This window comes from Rhinolophus sinicus, linkage group LG15 (assembly GCF_036562045.2).
Source record: "Rhinolophus sinicus isolate RSC01 linkage group LG15, ASM3656204v1, whole genome shotgun sequence".
NCBI lineage: Eukaryota > Metazoa > Chordata > Mammalia > Chiroptera > Rhinolophidae > Rhinolophus > Rhinolophus sinicus.
The window spans coordinates 10,418,878-10,435,667 of NC_133764.1; the positions used below are offsets into that span (position 1 = coordinate 10,418,878).

At 41.5% G+C, this 16,790-nt stretch overlaps 1 non-coding gene and 1 pseudogene across 1 annotated transcript; one reads left to right on the forward strand and one right to left on the reverse strand.

Moving 5' to 3' along the window:
* Window positions 1-683: 683 nt before the first annotated feature.
* On the reverse strand, window positions 684-5,955 carry LOC141568966 (transmembrane protein 70, mitochondrial-like; annotated as a pseudogene).
* Window positions 5,956-11,263: 5,308 nt separating this feature from the next.
* LOC141569123 (U6 spliceosomal RNA) lies at window positions 11,264-11,370 on the forward strand. Its single transcript, XR_012492515.1, has one exon. It is a non-coding gene; the product is annotated as a U6 spliceosomal RNA (small nuclear RNA).
* The last annotated feature ends 5,420 nt before the right edge of the window (window positions 11,371-16,790 follow it).

Sequence of the window (16,790 nt, forward strand, 5' to 3'; positions counted from 1 at the left end):
TTTCTCACCGTTGTTTATCGTATTTTACTATTTACTGTGTTCTTAATTCTGATCCATATTTATTTAGCAGGGTTGTTAATTTACAGACACACTCAGATGTACATATGATGGGTATGCTTTTGTCTATGACTGATCTTACTTTCCATCCTTTCTCATGCTGGCAGAAGGAGAAAACACAGTAATTTGATGATTAGTGGAATCTCTGTTTCCTCCAGATCAGATGCATTCTTTGGAGTAAATATACAGTCATTTCCAAGTTCATCTTCTCAACAGAGCTGTTTTTTCCCTTATCGCCTTTCCAAGGTGGCATCTGGGCATGGTGAGAGGGGTGGCTGTGCCTCTGTTGTCCTCAGCTGATTCCTGACCCAGACTGGGTTCCACTGGTCTCTGGACTGGTGTATGCTGGGGGCAACAAGTCCCACCTGGCCTTGGGCATGTCATGGCATCCACTGCTGCCTACTGATCCTCCATGCCCATGCCCATCGATGATATCTCTTTTCAACCCCAGGCCTCAGCTGGCTCAGGGGGCCTCTCAGTAGACTGGCATCCCCTCACTGTCATGCTGGAAGTGCTGGATCCCCTGCATCTCACCGCATCATGAGGTTCTTCTTGCTCTGTCTCTTCCATGCTCTTCCCTGCTGTTGGGCACAGCTGTATAAGGGGCTTCTGGTTTGAAGCATCCCCTAGTCTATGTCCGTGAACTCCCACATACCCATCTGGATGGTTCCACCATACCGGGACTCTCCAACTCCAAACCAAGAAGGGAAAACAAGAACATGTAGGCCTAAATTTTTCCACACACCCTTTCTTTTCTCCTTTCTATATCCTTCAGGGCTTGAAGAATTGGGCTTTGCTTCCTTAAGAGGAAAAGTTAAGCTCTCTCTCACTCACCTGGGGTTGCCCCTATACCTTTCCTTTCTCCTCTTAGGGAGCATAAGCCTTGCTTCTCAGTCTTGAGGTGAGATGCAAGGGATGTTTTCTTTGCCCTGTGGAATAAACACTATGCTTTTGTGTTGATAGTTCTGATTTTTGCTGTTGGAACCACAAGTTTGTTTGGAAATAGGACTTACTGAGGATGGAAATAATTATAAACCCTAAAAAAGCTCTTTAAAATGTCTAAGAGAGTTCCTTGGCTGGCCTAAATCACAAGATTTTTTTCAAGCAGTGTCCATTACATTATTCTCTGCTTCTGTTGAGTTTATCATTTTTGTCGTTATGTTCTGAATTTCTAAGACCTTTCTTTTTCTCTGATTGCTCCTTTTTCTATAAGAGGTTGGTTTGGGAAGCGAGGTATTGTTTTAGTGTAGTAAAATATACATAACCTAAAATTTACCATTTTAACCATTTTTAAGTGTACAGTTCAGTGGCATTAAATACTTTCACAATTTTGTTTAACCATCACTGCTATCTTTATCCAAAATTTTTTCATCATTCACAACAAAAACTCTTTACCCATTAAACAATAACTTCCCCTTCTCCACACCCTCTAGCCCCTGGTGACCTCCCTTCTACTCTCTGTCTCTACAAATTTGCCCATTCTAGTTACCTCATATAGGTGGAATCATACAATACCTGTTCTTCTGTGTCTGGCTTGTTTCACTTAGCATAATGTTTTCAGGGCCCATCCATGTCATAGCATATATGAAAAATTCTTTCCTTTTTATGATTGAATAATAGCCCATTATATGCATATACCACATTTTGTATACCAGGCTTTTTTTTTTTATGAATGTGATATTCTGTCATATTTTTGAGGATATTAATTTGTATGTTTTAATATATTTGTATTTCCTCCATTCCACTGGGGACAGTTCTTTCCCAGATAGCCCTTCCTGACCCATCATTTTCAGGATGCTGATGGTCCTTACTTGTGAGGTGATTCTCCCTTGTCTATTGACACTTAGGGTGGTGGTGGAAGAGGAAGGAGGATAGAGGCCAGTGTGGGTCTCTGGGTATTTACACAAATCATCTTTTGCTTCCTCCATTTGGCTCTCTCTGCTCCCCAGTACCACCTTACCACAGCAGAGGGCTGGCACCCAGATTGTCGGTCCTCTGGATGCTATGTGAGTGGAGATGTTGCAACAGACATAGTTCTCTGCAGGGACTGGACCAGCCATGTGTTTCCCCAAGGATAAGGCAGGGGCTGAAGAGACTGAAGCAGCACAGACCCAAGGGTACCTGGAGCTACTCTGCCCAGCCTTCTGTGGAACCAAGGTGAGGCAGGGCCACTCTCCCCCAGACTCTCCTTCTCTAGCCTCAGAGGTGGACTTCAGAGTTGTCCCTTTGCAATAGGGTCCTGTAATTGTGGAAGCAGCTAGATTGGGTCAGTGGCTGCTGTTTGCTGGAATGTTATGCTGGTTGCCTCTCTGGCTTCCCTACCCACTTCTGCACCGGTCTTGTTAAGTCCTCACTGGCTTAGTGATGGAGGAAGAACTGCACAATGGGCCATTGGGCTCTAGCACAGCTCAAAAAGCCTCTTGCCTGAGCATATAGGCCCCATTCTCAGGTCGTGTGTTGGGGCTTTACTGTGCTCTGTTCATGACGTTCCCACCTTCTTCCATGGAAGCCCTCCTTTATAGGGGGTTCTCGGCTTAGCACTGTTTGATCTCCCAACGGAAACAACACATTTCCTCAAATCTCTCACGTATTCTGTTCTGTTGATGGCATTCTCTCCAGGGTTTTGGTTTGCTGGAACCATTCCTTTTTTTCTTCTTCGTGTTACATTTCTCTCTTTGATCATTTCCAGGGGATATGGAGAGAAAAGAGGTGAGTATGTAGGACAGTCCTTGAAACCAGAAGCCAATGAAGTTGTACTTGACTGGATTTTAAAATTCTACCACATTCTGCATTATGGTATTCTGTTTCTCTTCTCCTGCCTTCCTTGTTACTTTTCTTTTTTTAGCTAGTTATAAAAATTGATTCCTAATGGTCTGGCACGTTCCAAATTCACTGCATGATTTGGGGACATGTCTTGTTCAGGATTATATTCTAAACTACAAAGTATTATGGGAAAGGCTGTGATCAGGATTATAAATAGTAGCAGCTATATGTTTATTTGAACTAGGAAAGACGTTCTAAATTAACCTAGATTTATGCAGACTATTGGGACACGTGGTGGATTGAAATAAAGGTGTATTATCCAGACTCTAAAAAGCAGTGTTTTCCACCAGGGGGAGCTGTAGGATTTTTTTTTTTTTTTTAAGAGCGATGTTCTTTGTGTCTCTCTTGTGCCACTTGAAAACAATTCTCCTGTTAGATTCAGGGCCATGAGACTAAACAGGCTAAGACGTAAAGCCTTTCAGTTCTTATAACTGAAAACTTATGGGATAGGATTGACTCCAGGCACAGCTGGATTCAGGTGTAAAAATCCCAGGTTTCAGTTAGGCTTTGCTCTCCTCTGTTATTGGCTTTATGCACCAAAAGGCCCTCCTTTCATAGTGGCAAAGTGGCTGCAGCAGTTCTAGCCTCCCATCCTTCCAGGCTTATGTCCAACAAAGACCTCACTTACCTAATAGCTTCCGTGAAAGTCTGAGAATTGACTCTCTTGACCATTTGACTTTGTCAGGTTCCAAAAGCAGTACTGGTCTTGGTAACATGTGGTTTCACTGCTTCAGGCATCCTACATTATTGATCTAGGAGACGATGTAATCTTTTGCTCTGTCTGCTCAGGAGATGTCATATAATATTGGATTTCCCTCATTGCAAAGCCCATTTAATCTTTCCTTTACATGCAGTTATCTTTTCTCTTTCTCTCCATTTACATCCAACTTTTCCCCCTTTAGAATGGACATTAGAATTGGCCACTGTGCTGGTCCAGAATGCTGTCAGCAACACTATTCTAGCAAATGCCTCCCACCCTGCTCAGTCCACTTCTGTTCATATAGGATAGGGTTATACAGGTGCAGAATTAGTGGGCTCTCTCGACCACTAGGCAATACAACTGTATTCACTGTTAATTCCAATTTTGCCAGATGAAGTAAAGACACAACCTGCCCCCATCGGGCCCTTAGGAATTCTGACATAAAGATTTAAAGGTGTAGTTACATCTTCCTGCTTTGGAATCATCCCTGCCTCTGGCATCCACAGTTACAGCCCTGGTCCTGGGACCACTGCATCAAGTAGGAAAAAAGAAAGTGAGGTGCTGTAGGAAGGAACTGTAGAAATTTGCCAGCATCCTCCCCCACCCTTTTTTCTCCAGATCCCCCAGAATAGTGGAAGAACCTACCCAGCGGCAATTCTTCCTTGGCGCCCCTCATACTGAATGTGAGCACGCACTTATGAAGGTACATAAGCCAGCGCTTCATACCTTTGTCTCCCCCTGTTTTAGACAATGAAAGTTTCCACTGTCCTCTCCAATTCCTATCGAACCATTACTCTGAAGATGAAAATTGTTCCTTGGTGTGAAGAAATGTGACTCGGCAGTGCAAATTGGTGCAGTGTTTTCTGTTTCAATCTCATAGTATTTTGAGCATTTGCATTTGCCACCAAGTAGGCAAAACTCTATGCAGAGTAAATGTCTATTCCTTTCAGGGACCATTGGTAGCCATCTGCAGTCCCTGTCTCTCTTATTGACAGATAGAACAGTTCTTGTTGGCATTTTGTCCCTCAGAGGATGCAAAAGGAATATGTCTAGATTCAGCCCATCTCTGCTTTGCCTCAGTACGCCCATGTCCACTCATTTCATGGATCTGGGTGGCCGCCTCATGCTAGCACACTGGGATATGTACTTGGGGATTCCAGTCACCTTCCAGTCCTGGAAGGGCGTTCTTCTGGTGAGCACTGATATGACTCAGTAATTTCCTCGGAGCCATCCTCCGGATGGGCATCCCTTTCATAGCCCAGTTTTCCATTGCCCTTTTGTTGTTGCTGTTGTTTTTCAAACATAGCTTATTTTATTATAAAGAAACATAATTCTCTGAAAATTAATTCAAAGTTCTGTTTGCTACAGTTGCAAATTATTTTTAACAATTGGTCACTACCAGAAAACAGAAGTAAAGGCAATTTTATTATTATACACTGGAACATAAATCACATTTAAGCACAAACATAAAAACAAAAGACGCATTTCTCATCGTTAACCTGTTTCTTTTCATTGCTTTCTTCCATATCAAAAGTGAAAAGAGACCTGGATGAACTAATAATGATTTTGTTTTAGCATAAAAATGTGGTAAAAGCATGTGTGCTGTTTGGAATCTTCACATCATTCTGGTGAAACACTACTCATTTCTTTCTTTCTTTTTTTTAAATTAATTTATTTTTAAAGTGTGTTTTTCCAGGACCCATCAGCTCCAAGTTAAGTGGTTGTTTCAATCTAGTTGTGGAGGACGCAGCTCACAGTGGCCCATGTGGGGATCCAACTGGCAACGTTGTTGTTAAGAGCACCTCGCTCTAACCAACTGAACTAACCAGCCAGCTGATCCTGTACTCCTTTCTGAAAGCACAATGTTTTAAGTAATGGCTTTATAAGTGTCTGTTGTGGCCTCATGGGACACATTTGTAACAAAGTGAAGCAGTGCTGGAGTCATCACTGTCAAGTTTCCTATGATGCCATAAAGTAAGATTTGCAAAGGCAGACTTCCAAATATATTATTTTATGTAAAAATGTATGGCAGAAATGCAAGGCTGATTACACTTGTACAATAAGAGAAACATGTCACACCAAATTCTGTTTAGGCCAGATTCCTGTATAAATCAGCCTTCCTTCCATCTTCTGATTTTTCCACTTCTGTACGTAAGCGTGGAACACATCTTCCCCAACAAACAGGTATCTGGGCTCCCACGGGATGCGACAGAAGCCGCACGGCTCTCTGCAGTCCTGTGTCCTCCCTCTGCAGACAGGGCCCTCGAGGAGCCTCTGCGGGAGGCCAGCTGCCAGATGGCTGCCCATGGTGCCACCCTCTTCCCACTGAGGGGTAGTCCGGCCACCCACAGGCCGCCCCAAACCAGAAGAAGCATCCCGTGGGAGTGAGAAGGGGTGGCCCATAGGGCTGCAGAAGCAGCCAGAAACCTGAATCAGCTCCTCAACCTACCAGGGTCTGGACAAGCCGCACAAACCCCTTTCATTGCCCTTTTGCATGAATCTGTGGCCAGGCCATTAGCCGCTACCCATAAGTTGGTAAAAACTCAAACACAGTGTCAAACAGCATGCAATTTACCCTAGTGAGCTGAATTAATTTTACCTTCTTTAATCAGAGTGGTGGTCCTCCAAACAGGATGCTGTCTGTGCATCTTGGAACTCCTATCCATAAACCAAGAATCTCTTTGTTGGTCAATAGAGAGCTGTTGACAGGGCAAGACTCAAGTGGCCCAAATGGCCATAGGATCCAGCAGCATTTCAGGTGTTTCCAAAGTTGGCGGTAGGGGAAAAGAGTCTCCATCCTTACATCCCCCTGGTAGCATGTTCTTGTATAAACAATTTCCATTTTGTAATGGAACCCTTCTGAGCACTGCCCTCCCCATTAGGGTTTGTCTCCAACATCACCCAAGATGTTATGGGTATTTCAGGTTCAAGGTAATTTTATATTCTTCAGTCATAGGGGTAGTTTCAATTAATGTCCACTTGCAAGCTAGAAATTATCTCTCAAGTGGAAATTTTTTGGTCCAAAATCCCAGTGGTCATCATTGAGTGGTGCTTTTGCCATAGTCCAATTCTGCACTGCACACAGTGTTGTTACATAGACAACCTGTCCACACCAGCACTCTAGTTTCTAATGGGGCATTAATTAAAGTGGTGATCTCCTTTTGTCCACCAGGTATACTGTTTCAAATTAACAACCTGTCTGGGAGCTCAGGCAATTTTACTGGCTCCCATTTAGCATGACCGTTCAACATTGGCAGAGGGTAGGTTTATGTTCCTTCTGTTTTACAATACTAGATAGAGGAAGCATTCTCCAGTCAGACATGCTATCCATCCCCATAATACATTCAAGTAAAGGAGACAAAACCACTGCACGTAAAGTCTATTCAAATATTACAATTTTCATCCAAACTTTCACTTTTAATCCCATCCACTGTTGCATTCCCGTATCCTTCCAATCTAACTGTAGCCCCCATTAGGACTCACCAACAGGTTTTGGAACCACAGTGTACAGAGCTTCAATGTTGAGGAGTCTCAGAAATGTTTCTTTCCTATCTCCTGACCATTTTACCACTTGTGTGTATATGACCTTGAATCCTCAGGCAGGGGAGGGGCCAAAGGACTCAGGCCCTTTCAAAAGTCCTTATTTGACTAGATTGTGGGACCATGGTCTCAGGCTATTTGAAGTAAGGTTTCTCATTGTCACCTTTGCCTTCTGGATTTTTAAATTCCTCCAAACTACTGTCAATAAAGCAGATTTGTTTAGGGTCCCTTAATGTTGGTGGACTAGCAGGGGCTTCCATTTGCTCCACCCAAATTCTAAGAGTGCTGCATTAAGACATTTGTTTTGACCTGCTAAGTTCTGCTTTATTCCTCCCATTTCTTAATCACCATCTAAAGATTTCCACCTTGCTGGGATGAGTCCCTAAACTCTCCTCTTTCTCTCTCCTTATTCTCTTACAAATCAGTCTAACTTTCTTTGCTGTCTGCTGTTTTAGCAGCATAATTTTTACCATTGTTAGTGGGCCTGAGGTTAGCAACTATAACCTAAACTGGTTGGAATTTAAGCTTGGCCTGTAAGACCCACTCCCAATATTCTCCGTTACTTGCATTTTAGCTATTATGGACAATAATAACCAAGACATTGTTTCTTGTTATTCTAGATTTCCTTATGCATCCAATGAGCCACCTACTGGGGAGTTAGATCCGTCATTTCTAAATTCCATTGGTAACTTTTACTTTCATTAACTGATCACAGTGCAGCTGCAGTTTCATATCATGGATAACTAGGTAGTCATCTAGGAGTCAAAAGTTAATCAATCCCCACCCTTTCATCCTTCCTCTTTCAGAACCATATATCTCAGTGAGTCAGGGTCATTCTAAAGAATGCCACTTCTGATGGCAACTGTGAGAGTTTAGGCTAACTGTATAGTAAACAGTCCACACACAGGGCAGCCTTCACTACTGAAATTAATTGCAAGTTTGGGGCATTCCCCAAACCACCCTCAGTTTCAATAATTCACTAGAAGGATTCACAAAACTCACTGAAAGCAGCTATACTCATGGCTAGAGTTTATTACAGGACAAAAATAAATATTAAAATCAGCCAAAAGAGGAGATGCATAGGGCAGAGCCCAAGAACAGTTCAAACATGGAGCTTCTATTATTCTCTCCCTGAACAGTCATGGAAGTATTAGCTCCTTCCGGTCATGATATACAACAATACACATAGAATATTGCCAACCAGAGAAGCCCACTCGAGCCTAATTGCCCAGTGGTTTAAATGGTACTCAATCATATATGATCACAAGGCTGAGCTTTAGTCTTCAGCCCTTCTGGAGATCAGACTGGTACCTTTGGTCCCCAGTCCTTCCAGAGGCAGAACTGATACCACTATCTCTATCAAAAGTCCCCATTAGAAATCACATTGTTAGACTGTGCCTTCACTACATATGGAGGCAAAATTTTCTCAAGTAGAACAACAAAAAATGTATTAACCATAAAAACAACTAGTAAAATGTATTTTATAAAAAAAAAAAAAATTGTGCTCTTTGAAAGACACCATTAAGAAAATGAAAGCACAAGCCAGAGACAGGGAAAAAATATTTTGAATACATATATCTGAGAAAAGACGTATCCAGAATATGTAAAGAACTCTTATAACTCAAAGGAGATCCAAGATAGCAGAGTAGATAAACACTGTGCTCGCCTCATCTCGTGAACACATCAAAATTACAACTAAATTATAAAATAATCAATCTGGAGAACATCTGAAGTCTAGCTGAACAGAAGTTTTATAACTAAGGATATAAAGAAGAAGCCATGTTGAGAATGGTAGAAGGGGCAGAGATGTAAAACAGGCAGGCCTTTTAACCTCTGTGTGGCAGATAAAAATTGGGAGGCATATCTCTGCCACAGGGGTCACCCACGGAGCAGCAAGGGACCCTAGTTCCCCAGCCCAGAGTACTGGTGCCAGAAAGATGATCCCCCACAACATCTGGCTGTAAAAAACAGTGGAGTTTCCACCCATCTGGGTGGGATAAAAGGATGTGGGAAACCCAGGTGTCCTCTTAAAGGGCCCACACAGACTCACTCCCAGTCACTCACCCTGGGCTTCGGTGGAGGGCCTGTGACTCTGGGGTCTTTGGACACATACAGGAGGTAGACTGAGGTGTGTGGCCTCAGGATGAAGACTGGAAGATGGTCACCATTTTCTCTGTGTGGGGTCCTTTACCTGTGCAGCTGGCAGGTGGATGCCATCTTTCCTGTGTTGAGACCTCCCCTATGCCCATGGTCAAATCTGAATCTGATTGTTCTGGTGAGTTCTGCTGCTCCACCTTGCTGACTCGCTGAGACCGTACCACATCCAACTCTGTACACATGAGGCTTCATCAGCAGCTAAAACTTAACAGGAGCCAGCAAACAGCAGCAGGCCTCAGTGTGTCCTGGCTTTTTGTGGAGCTACCCCAGGCCCAGTATTCGTGGCATTTTCAGAATTCTTAGCGAGGCCTATTCCACATGCCTCTAGGTCTAGCACAGCAACAATCAATCGTGGATGGCTTTGTTGCTCCTACCAGATTGTCCCCTGGTAGTCACAGGCAGTGGGTGACCTGGGCCTGCACCAGAGCCCTTCCCAAGAGGCCCCAGAACCAACATACTTGGAGGTTGACTTTGACTACAGCAAAGCACCACCCAATTAGCCCCACAAGTGGCACACCCAAAGGGTGGTCTCACCAGGCACCAAAGCCTGCTGGGGGAAATCACGCTCCATGTGGTAAGCCCCCCGCACAACAGCCTGTAAGCTGTAGACGTGGCCCACAGCCAGTCAGCCTGAGGGTCAATCACACCCACTAACATGCCAATAGCAATCAAGGCTCAATTACAACAGGAGGGCACACACAACCCACCTAAGGGGGACTCCTAGAGCACCTGGAACAGGTGACCAGGGATATGTGCCACTGGGCCAACAGGGCACCTACTACATAAGGCCCCTAGGCAAGACTTGGAGACATAGCAGATCTACCTAATACTTAGAAGCAAACACAGAGAGGAAGCCAAGATGAGGAAACAAAGAAATATGTCCCAAATGAAAGAACAGGAGAAAACTGCAGAAAACGAACTACCATGTTTCCTGAAAATAAGACCTAGCCAGACCATCAGCTCTAATGTGCCTTTTGGAGCAAAAATTAATATCAGACCTGGTCTTATATTATTTTAATATAATATAAGACCTGGTATAACATAATATAATAAATATAATATAATATAATACTGGTCTTATATTAATTTTTGCTCCAACAGACGCATTAGAGCTGATGGTCTGGCTAGGTCTTATTTTTGGGGAAACACGGTAAACAAAATGGAGGCAACCAACCTACCAGAGACATAGTTCAAAACACTGGTTATAAGGATGCTCAAGGAACTTAGTGAGAACTTCAACAAAGAGATAGTAAGCATATAAAAGGACATAGAAGCCATAAAATATGACCAATTAGAAGTGAAGAATACAACAACTGAAATGAAGAATGCACTAGAAGGAATCACCACCAGACTAGATGAAGCAGAGGATCGAATCAACAATTTGGAAGACAAGGTAGCAGAAAATACCCAATTGGAACAGCAAAAGGAAAAAAGGAATTTTAAAAATGAGGATAGTTTAAGAGACCTCTGGGACAACATAAAGTGTAACAACATTCACATCATAGGGGTACTAGAAAGAGGATTGAGAATCTATTTGAAGAAATAACAATTGAAAACTCCCCTAACCTGGCAAAGGAAATAGACATACAAGCCCAGCAAGCACAGAGAGTCCCAAACAAGATGAACCCAAACAGGCCCACACCAAGCCACATTATAAATAGAATGGCAAAGGTTAAGGACAACAAAGAATCCTAAAAGCAGCGAAGAAAGGCAACTAGTAATGTATAAAGGAGCTCCCATAAGAGTGTCAGATAATTTCTCAACAGAAACTTTTCAAGCCAGAAAGGATTGGCAGGAAATACTCGAAGTGATGAAAAGCAAGGATCTACAACCAAGACTATTCTACCCAGCAAGGCTATCATTTAAAATCAAAGGACAGATAACGAGCTTCCCAGACAAGAAAAAGCCATGGAGTGCATCACCACTAAACCAGTACCACAAAGAATGTTAGAGGGATTTCTTTAAGACAAGAAAAAAAAATAAAAAGTGCTCACTTCAGCAGCACATATACTATAATTGGAACAATACAGAGAAGATTAACATGGCCCCTGAGCAAGCATGACACAAAAAACAAAAAATATATATAAATCATGAAGTGGCAATATTATATATTTATCAACAATTAGTTTCAATGTAAATGGATTAAGTGCTCCTATAAAAGACATAGGGTGGCTGAATGGATAAGAAAAGAAAACCGTTACATATGCTGCTTACAAGAGACTATTTCAGATTGAAAGACACACACAGGCTGAAAGCAAAGGGATGGAAAAAGATATTTCATGAAAATGGAAGAAAAAAACAAAAGCTGGGGTAGCAATACTTATACTAGACAAAATAGACTTGAAAACAAAGACTATAACAAGAAACAAAGTGTACCCAGTAATCCCACTTCTGTGTATTTATCTGAAAAAACCCAAAATGCTACTTCAAGGGAACGTGTGCATCCATACGTTCATTGCAGCATTATTTACAAAGGCCAAGATGTGGAAGCCTCCTGAGTGTCCATTGATGGAAGAATTGATAAAGAGGAGGTGGTACATATATACAATGGAATATTACTTGGCCATGGAAGGGAATGGCTTCTTGTCATTTGCAGCAGCATGGATAGACCTGGAGAATATTGTGTTGAGTGGAGTGTAAGACAGAGAAATACAGATGCAATGTGATTTCATTTATATGTGGAATCTAAAGAACAAAATAAACAAATGAAACAGAAACACACTTATAGATACAGAAACATTTTGAGGGTTGCCAGAGGAGAGGGGGGTTGAAAGGGTGGGTGAAAAATGGCAAGGACTTAAGAAGTACAAATTGGTTGTTACAAAGTAGTCATGGGGATGTAGGGTATAGAACAAGGAATATAGTCAATAATATTGTAATAACTATGTATGGTGTCAGATGGGTACCAGATTTATAAGGGTGATAGATGGGAGGGGCTTGGGGGACAAGGTGAAAAAATTGAAGGGTTTAAGAAGTACAAATTGATAGTTACAAAATACTCACTGGGATGTAAAGTAAAGCATAAAGAATATAGTCAATAATATGGTCATAGCTATGTATAGAGCCAGATGAGTACTAGACTAATGAGGAGCATCACTTCTTAAATTATATAAATGTCTAACCACTATGCTGTACAACTGAAATGAATATAAAATAATATTGAATGCTAACTGTAATTGAAAATTAAAAAACGGGGTGGGGGGAAGTGAAGGGAAACAAGTGGTTCACATTTCCAGGTATAAGTCATGGAGATGTAATGTACAGTATGAGGGATATAGTCAATAATATTGTGATAGCATAGTATGGTGTCAGGTGGCTGCTGGACTTATAGTGATCATTTCTTTAGGTATATAAATGTTGAACAACTATGCTATACACCTGAAACTGATATAATGTTGTATGGTAGCTATATTTTTAAATAAAAATATTTAAAACATTTTTTGAGGGCTGCCAGATAGCTCAGTTGGTTAGAGTACAAGCTCTCAACAGCAAGGTTACCGGTTCAATTCCCACATGGGATGGCGGGCTGCGCCCCCTGCAACTGAAAACGGCGACTGGACTTGGAGCTGAGCTGCACCCTCCACAACTAGATTGAAGGACAATGACTTGGAGATGCTGGGCCCTGGAGAAACACACCATTCCCCAATATTCCCCAATAAAATTAAAAAAAAAGTTTTCTTTGAATTGCAACCCCTTCCCCCCAAAAAAAGAATTCTTACAACTCAAAAAGAAGACCAACAGCCCAAATAAACAATGTGCCAAAAATTCAAACAGACTCTCCACAAAAGGAGATATGAATGGCCAACAAACACATGGAATAGACGTTCAGCATCATTAGTTATCAGGGTAATGCAAATTAAAACCACTTTGAGATACTGCTACACCCATTAGAATGGCTAATATTTTTAAGTCTTACAACACCCAGGGTTGGAGAGGATGTGGAGCAACAGAACTCTCATACAATGTTTGCAGGAAAACAAAATGGTCCAATCACTTTGAAAAGCCGCTTGGCAGTTTCTTAAAAGTTAAACATACACTTCCCATAAATCCAGCCGTTTAATTCCTACATATTTACCTAAGAGAAGAGAAAATATGTGTCCATACAAAGATTTGGAAGGACATAGCAGCTCTATTTTTACAAGGAATTTTCATAACAAAAAAAGTTTATAGCTGTTTTATTTGTAACAGACAAATTTGGGAACAATCCAATATTCATCAGCACATGAAGGGATAAACAATCTGTAGTATATCCATACAATAGAGTATTCCTCATCAATAAAAAGTTACGAACTAGTGATACCCGTAACAACATTGATGCATCTCAGATAATTATGCTGAGTGATGGTGATTACTTAGCATCCTTTTCATGGATATGTATAAACTTATCAAATAATACACTTTAGTTATATGCAGTTTATTGTACGTCAATCATATCACAACTGAGCTGTTTTTAAAAATGAATGAACTACTGATACACACACAACATGGATGAATCCAAGAAACATTTTGCTGAGTGAAAGAAGCCAGACACAAAAAGCTACATACTGTTTGATTTCATTTACACAAAATTCTAGAAAAGACCAAGCTAATCTATAATAATAAAAAACCCCAGAAAGGTTGCCTGTAGCTGGGGATGGGGGCTGAGGATCGACTGGGGTGGAGCATAAGGGAATTTTTCAGAGTGATGGAAAAATTCCGTATCTTTATGTGGCTATTGTTACACAAGCGTATAAATTTACCAAAACCCATAAAAATATACAGATAAAATGGATGCATTTGTAGTGGGTACATTATACTTCAATAAAGTTGATTTTTAAAAATTGTCTCCAAATACTCTTTCCCAGGTAGGTAGTAGATGATTTCCTTTACCAAAACAAGAAATTAAAAGTGCAGGAATTTAAGGAGCAAGTGATATAGTCCAGAGAGAAGCTGAGAGAATTTCTGCAATGATGGTAAAAGGAAGTCCTAAAATAATATGTGCACAGTAGACCTAGAAAATAAAAAACAAAATCTCAGATGACAGAAGACTCCAGAAGAGAGATCTTCAGAAAACAATATATTATCTGTTGTGTTTTATCATGTGGAAAAATTGAGAGGTTGTAGGAAGATGTGGTAAAGAATTAATTGTAGACACGTAGAAAACTAAGCAAAAGAAAATACAAGGCAATCACTAATGCTTGGAAAATCAAAATGATGAAAAACAAAGGAAACATAACCATAGAACACTTAAATACTGAATATATAACCACAATAATGGAAATAAAAGTACATAATATTGACTTATCTAAAAAGTAGATAAAACTAAACTGAATGGAAATGGAGAGGGGAATCAATGTGAGTGTGAGTGTGTGTTTAAAAGAAATAACTTATCATGTGCCATATTAGGAAGCCAACAGATAATTTCTAAAATTAAAAAATCAATATACAATAGTACTTATATATTATTTCAAATTTAAAAAGCAAATACAAGAAGCAGCAGCTAAAAGAGATGGGCCTGGGGTGTAGGAAGGGGTATGATAGAGCAGTGCTGTTTATACATGAACATTTTAATACATTTGATCATTTTAATTACGTGTATGCATTACTTGGTAAATATAGAATTAGTTTTTTTAAATCTATACAGAGAACTACGTATGTTTACCTTGGGCGGGATTCCAGAGACCACAGCATAAAGGTTTGGGAGAGAGGAAAGCCTGCATGGGGAGTAAGGAACAACGAGCCGTGGGGGAGAGTAGCAGAGAGGAGTGAAGACGGAATGCAGCTAACATCTGCCCTGAACAAGCAGTGATGGCAGCCAAGCAAGGGAGCAGTGAATCTTGATCAAGGGGAATGGAGAGGATTTGTGGAGGCTGGGACTCAGAAAAACCCTGAAAGAAGAATAGGTTTTGCACAGAGCAGGGGTTTCCTCACTCTCCAAATTCTTGGTGATTATAAGGAGAGGTGACAAGGAGGAGAGCAGTGGGAAGGGCCACCAGAGACTAAAGCATTGCCAGCTCAGGTGGATGGCAGCTGAAAGAAAGGACTTTCTATGCAAAGCAAATGCAAGCGCCCAGAAGGAAGAGCGGTGTAAGACACAGAGACCTCACCTTCATAGTGCAGGAGTCCCTTGGGACTGCCCTGTGTCACAATCCAGGGTAATTTATTTATAATGATGGCCCTGAGTCATTGGGAAAGTTAAATTATGTTCAGTGGGCTCTGCTTTTTAAGGAAAGGGTTTCAGAAATATTTTCATTAAAAAGTAGTTTAGATTATTTAAAACGTGTAACCCTCAGTTGTCTGGAAAGTCTGCTTCTTTCCCCTCCTTCCTTGAAAAGTGGTCTTGGCCCCTTCCACCCCCCTGCCCCCGTGAGTGGGTGAACTGTCTCCTCCAGGTCCTCTAGCCTCCCCAGCCTTGCTGGGACTGGAGGAATCAGTCCCATGTCTGCCACCTCGGATGCATGGCCATTCAGCAATGGCCACCCTCTGGCCCTGCAGGCCTACGTGACCAAGATGCTGGAGCTAAATCCCATGCAGAACCTGTAATCCAGGCAGGTATGGGGTGACCAGTTGTGTGGAGAGTATGGGGCTTCTGAATGGCTGTAATCATTAAAAGTGACCCATTTTCCTTCCCCGGCCTCTTCTTCAGGGAGAGGACTTATTGCGGAAGAATCATTTCCTCAGAAATGGAGGGATCTAGGCTCTAGAGCTTATTTTCACACTATTCACTGTGCATCCTTAGGCAAGTGAATTCTCCACTCTGGGCCTTAGTCTCCTTCATATGTGTAAAAACTAAAAATACAGAACTAGATGATTTTTAAGGTTGTGTCCTTCCTTAACCCTGCCAAGCTCTGCCATTCCAACCATGGCTCCCCGAGCTTGTCCGTCATCCCAAACGAATTCCATTCTACCCTCCTCTGCTAACTATCTCAGTCTTGGGAACCTTTTTTTCATGGGTTATCTATTTACAGAATTAAAAGTCACAACTATATAAAAAGGCATCACTAAAGAGCCTCGTTTCCACCCCTGCCTGCTTCACCTTTTCCCTCCCTCCATCCCCTAGAGATACCATTTTTACAAATATGTATTCTGATCCTCTTTTCTTCCCTAAGAGGCAGCATGCACTTTATACTTTGGTTTGTTCATTTAGCAATAGACCAGGAACTATTTCTATATCTGTACACAGAGATCTTCCTGCTTCTTTCTTACAGCTTATATTATATGGAGTCTATTATGTAGCTGGACCAATCTTTTGCCATAACAGTATCTCAATGAAGATCCCGCTCTTACATCTTTTCATTTTTATGCATGGATCTGTATCTTCTGCGACTATCTTATTTATGTCTCCCAGAAGTGGCACTGCTGAGTCAAAGAGCAAATGCAAAGAGTTCTGTTTCCCTAAAGCCTCGCCAATAGAATGTGTTGTCCACCTTTTGGATAATGGGGATTTTTGCCAATCTTTGATGTAGAAAAAAATGGTTTCACTATAGTTCTAGTTTGAATGTCTTTCATGAGGAAGTTTGAGCTTCTTTTCATG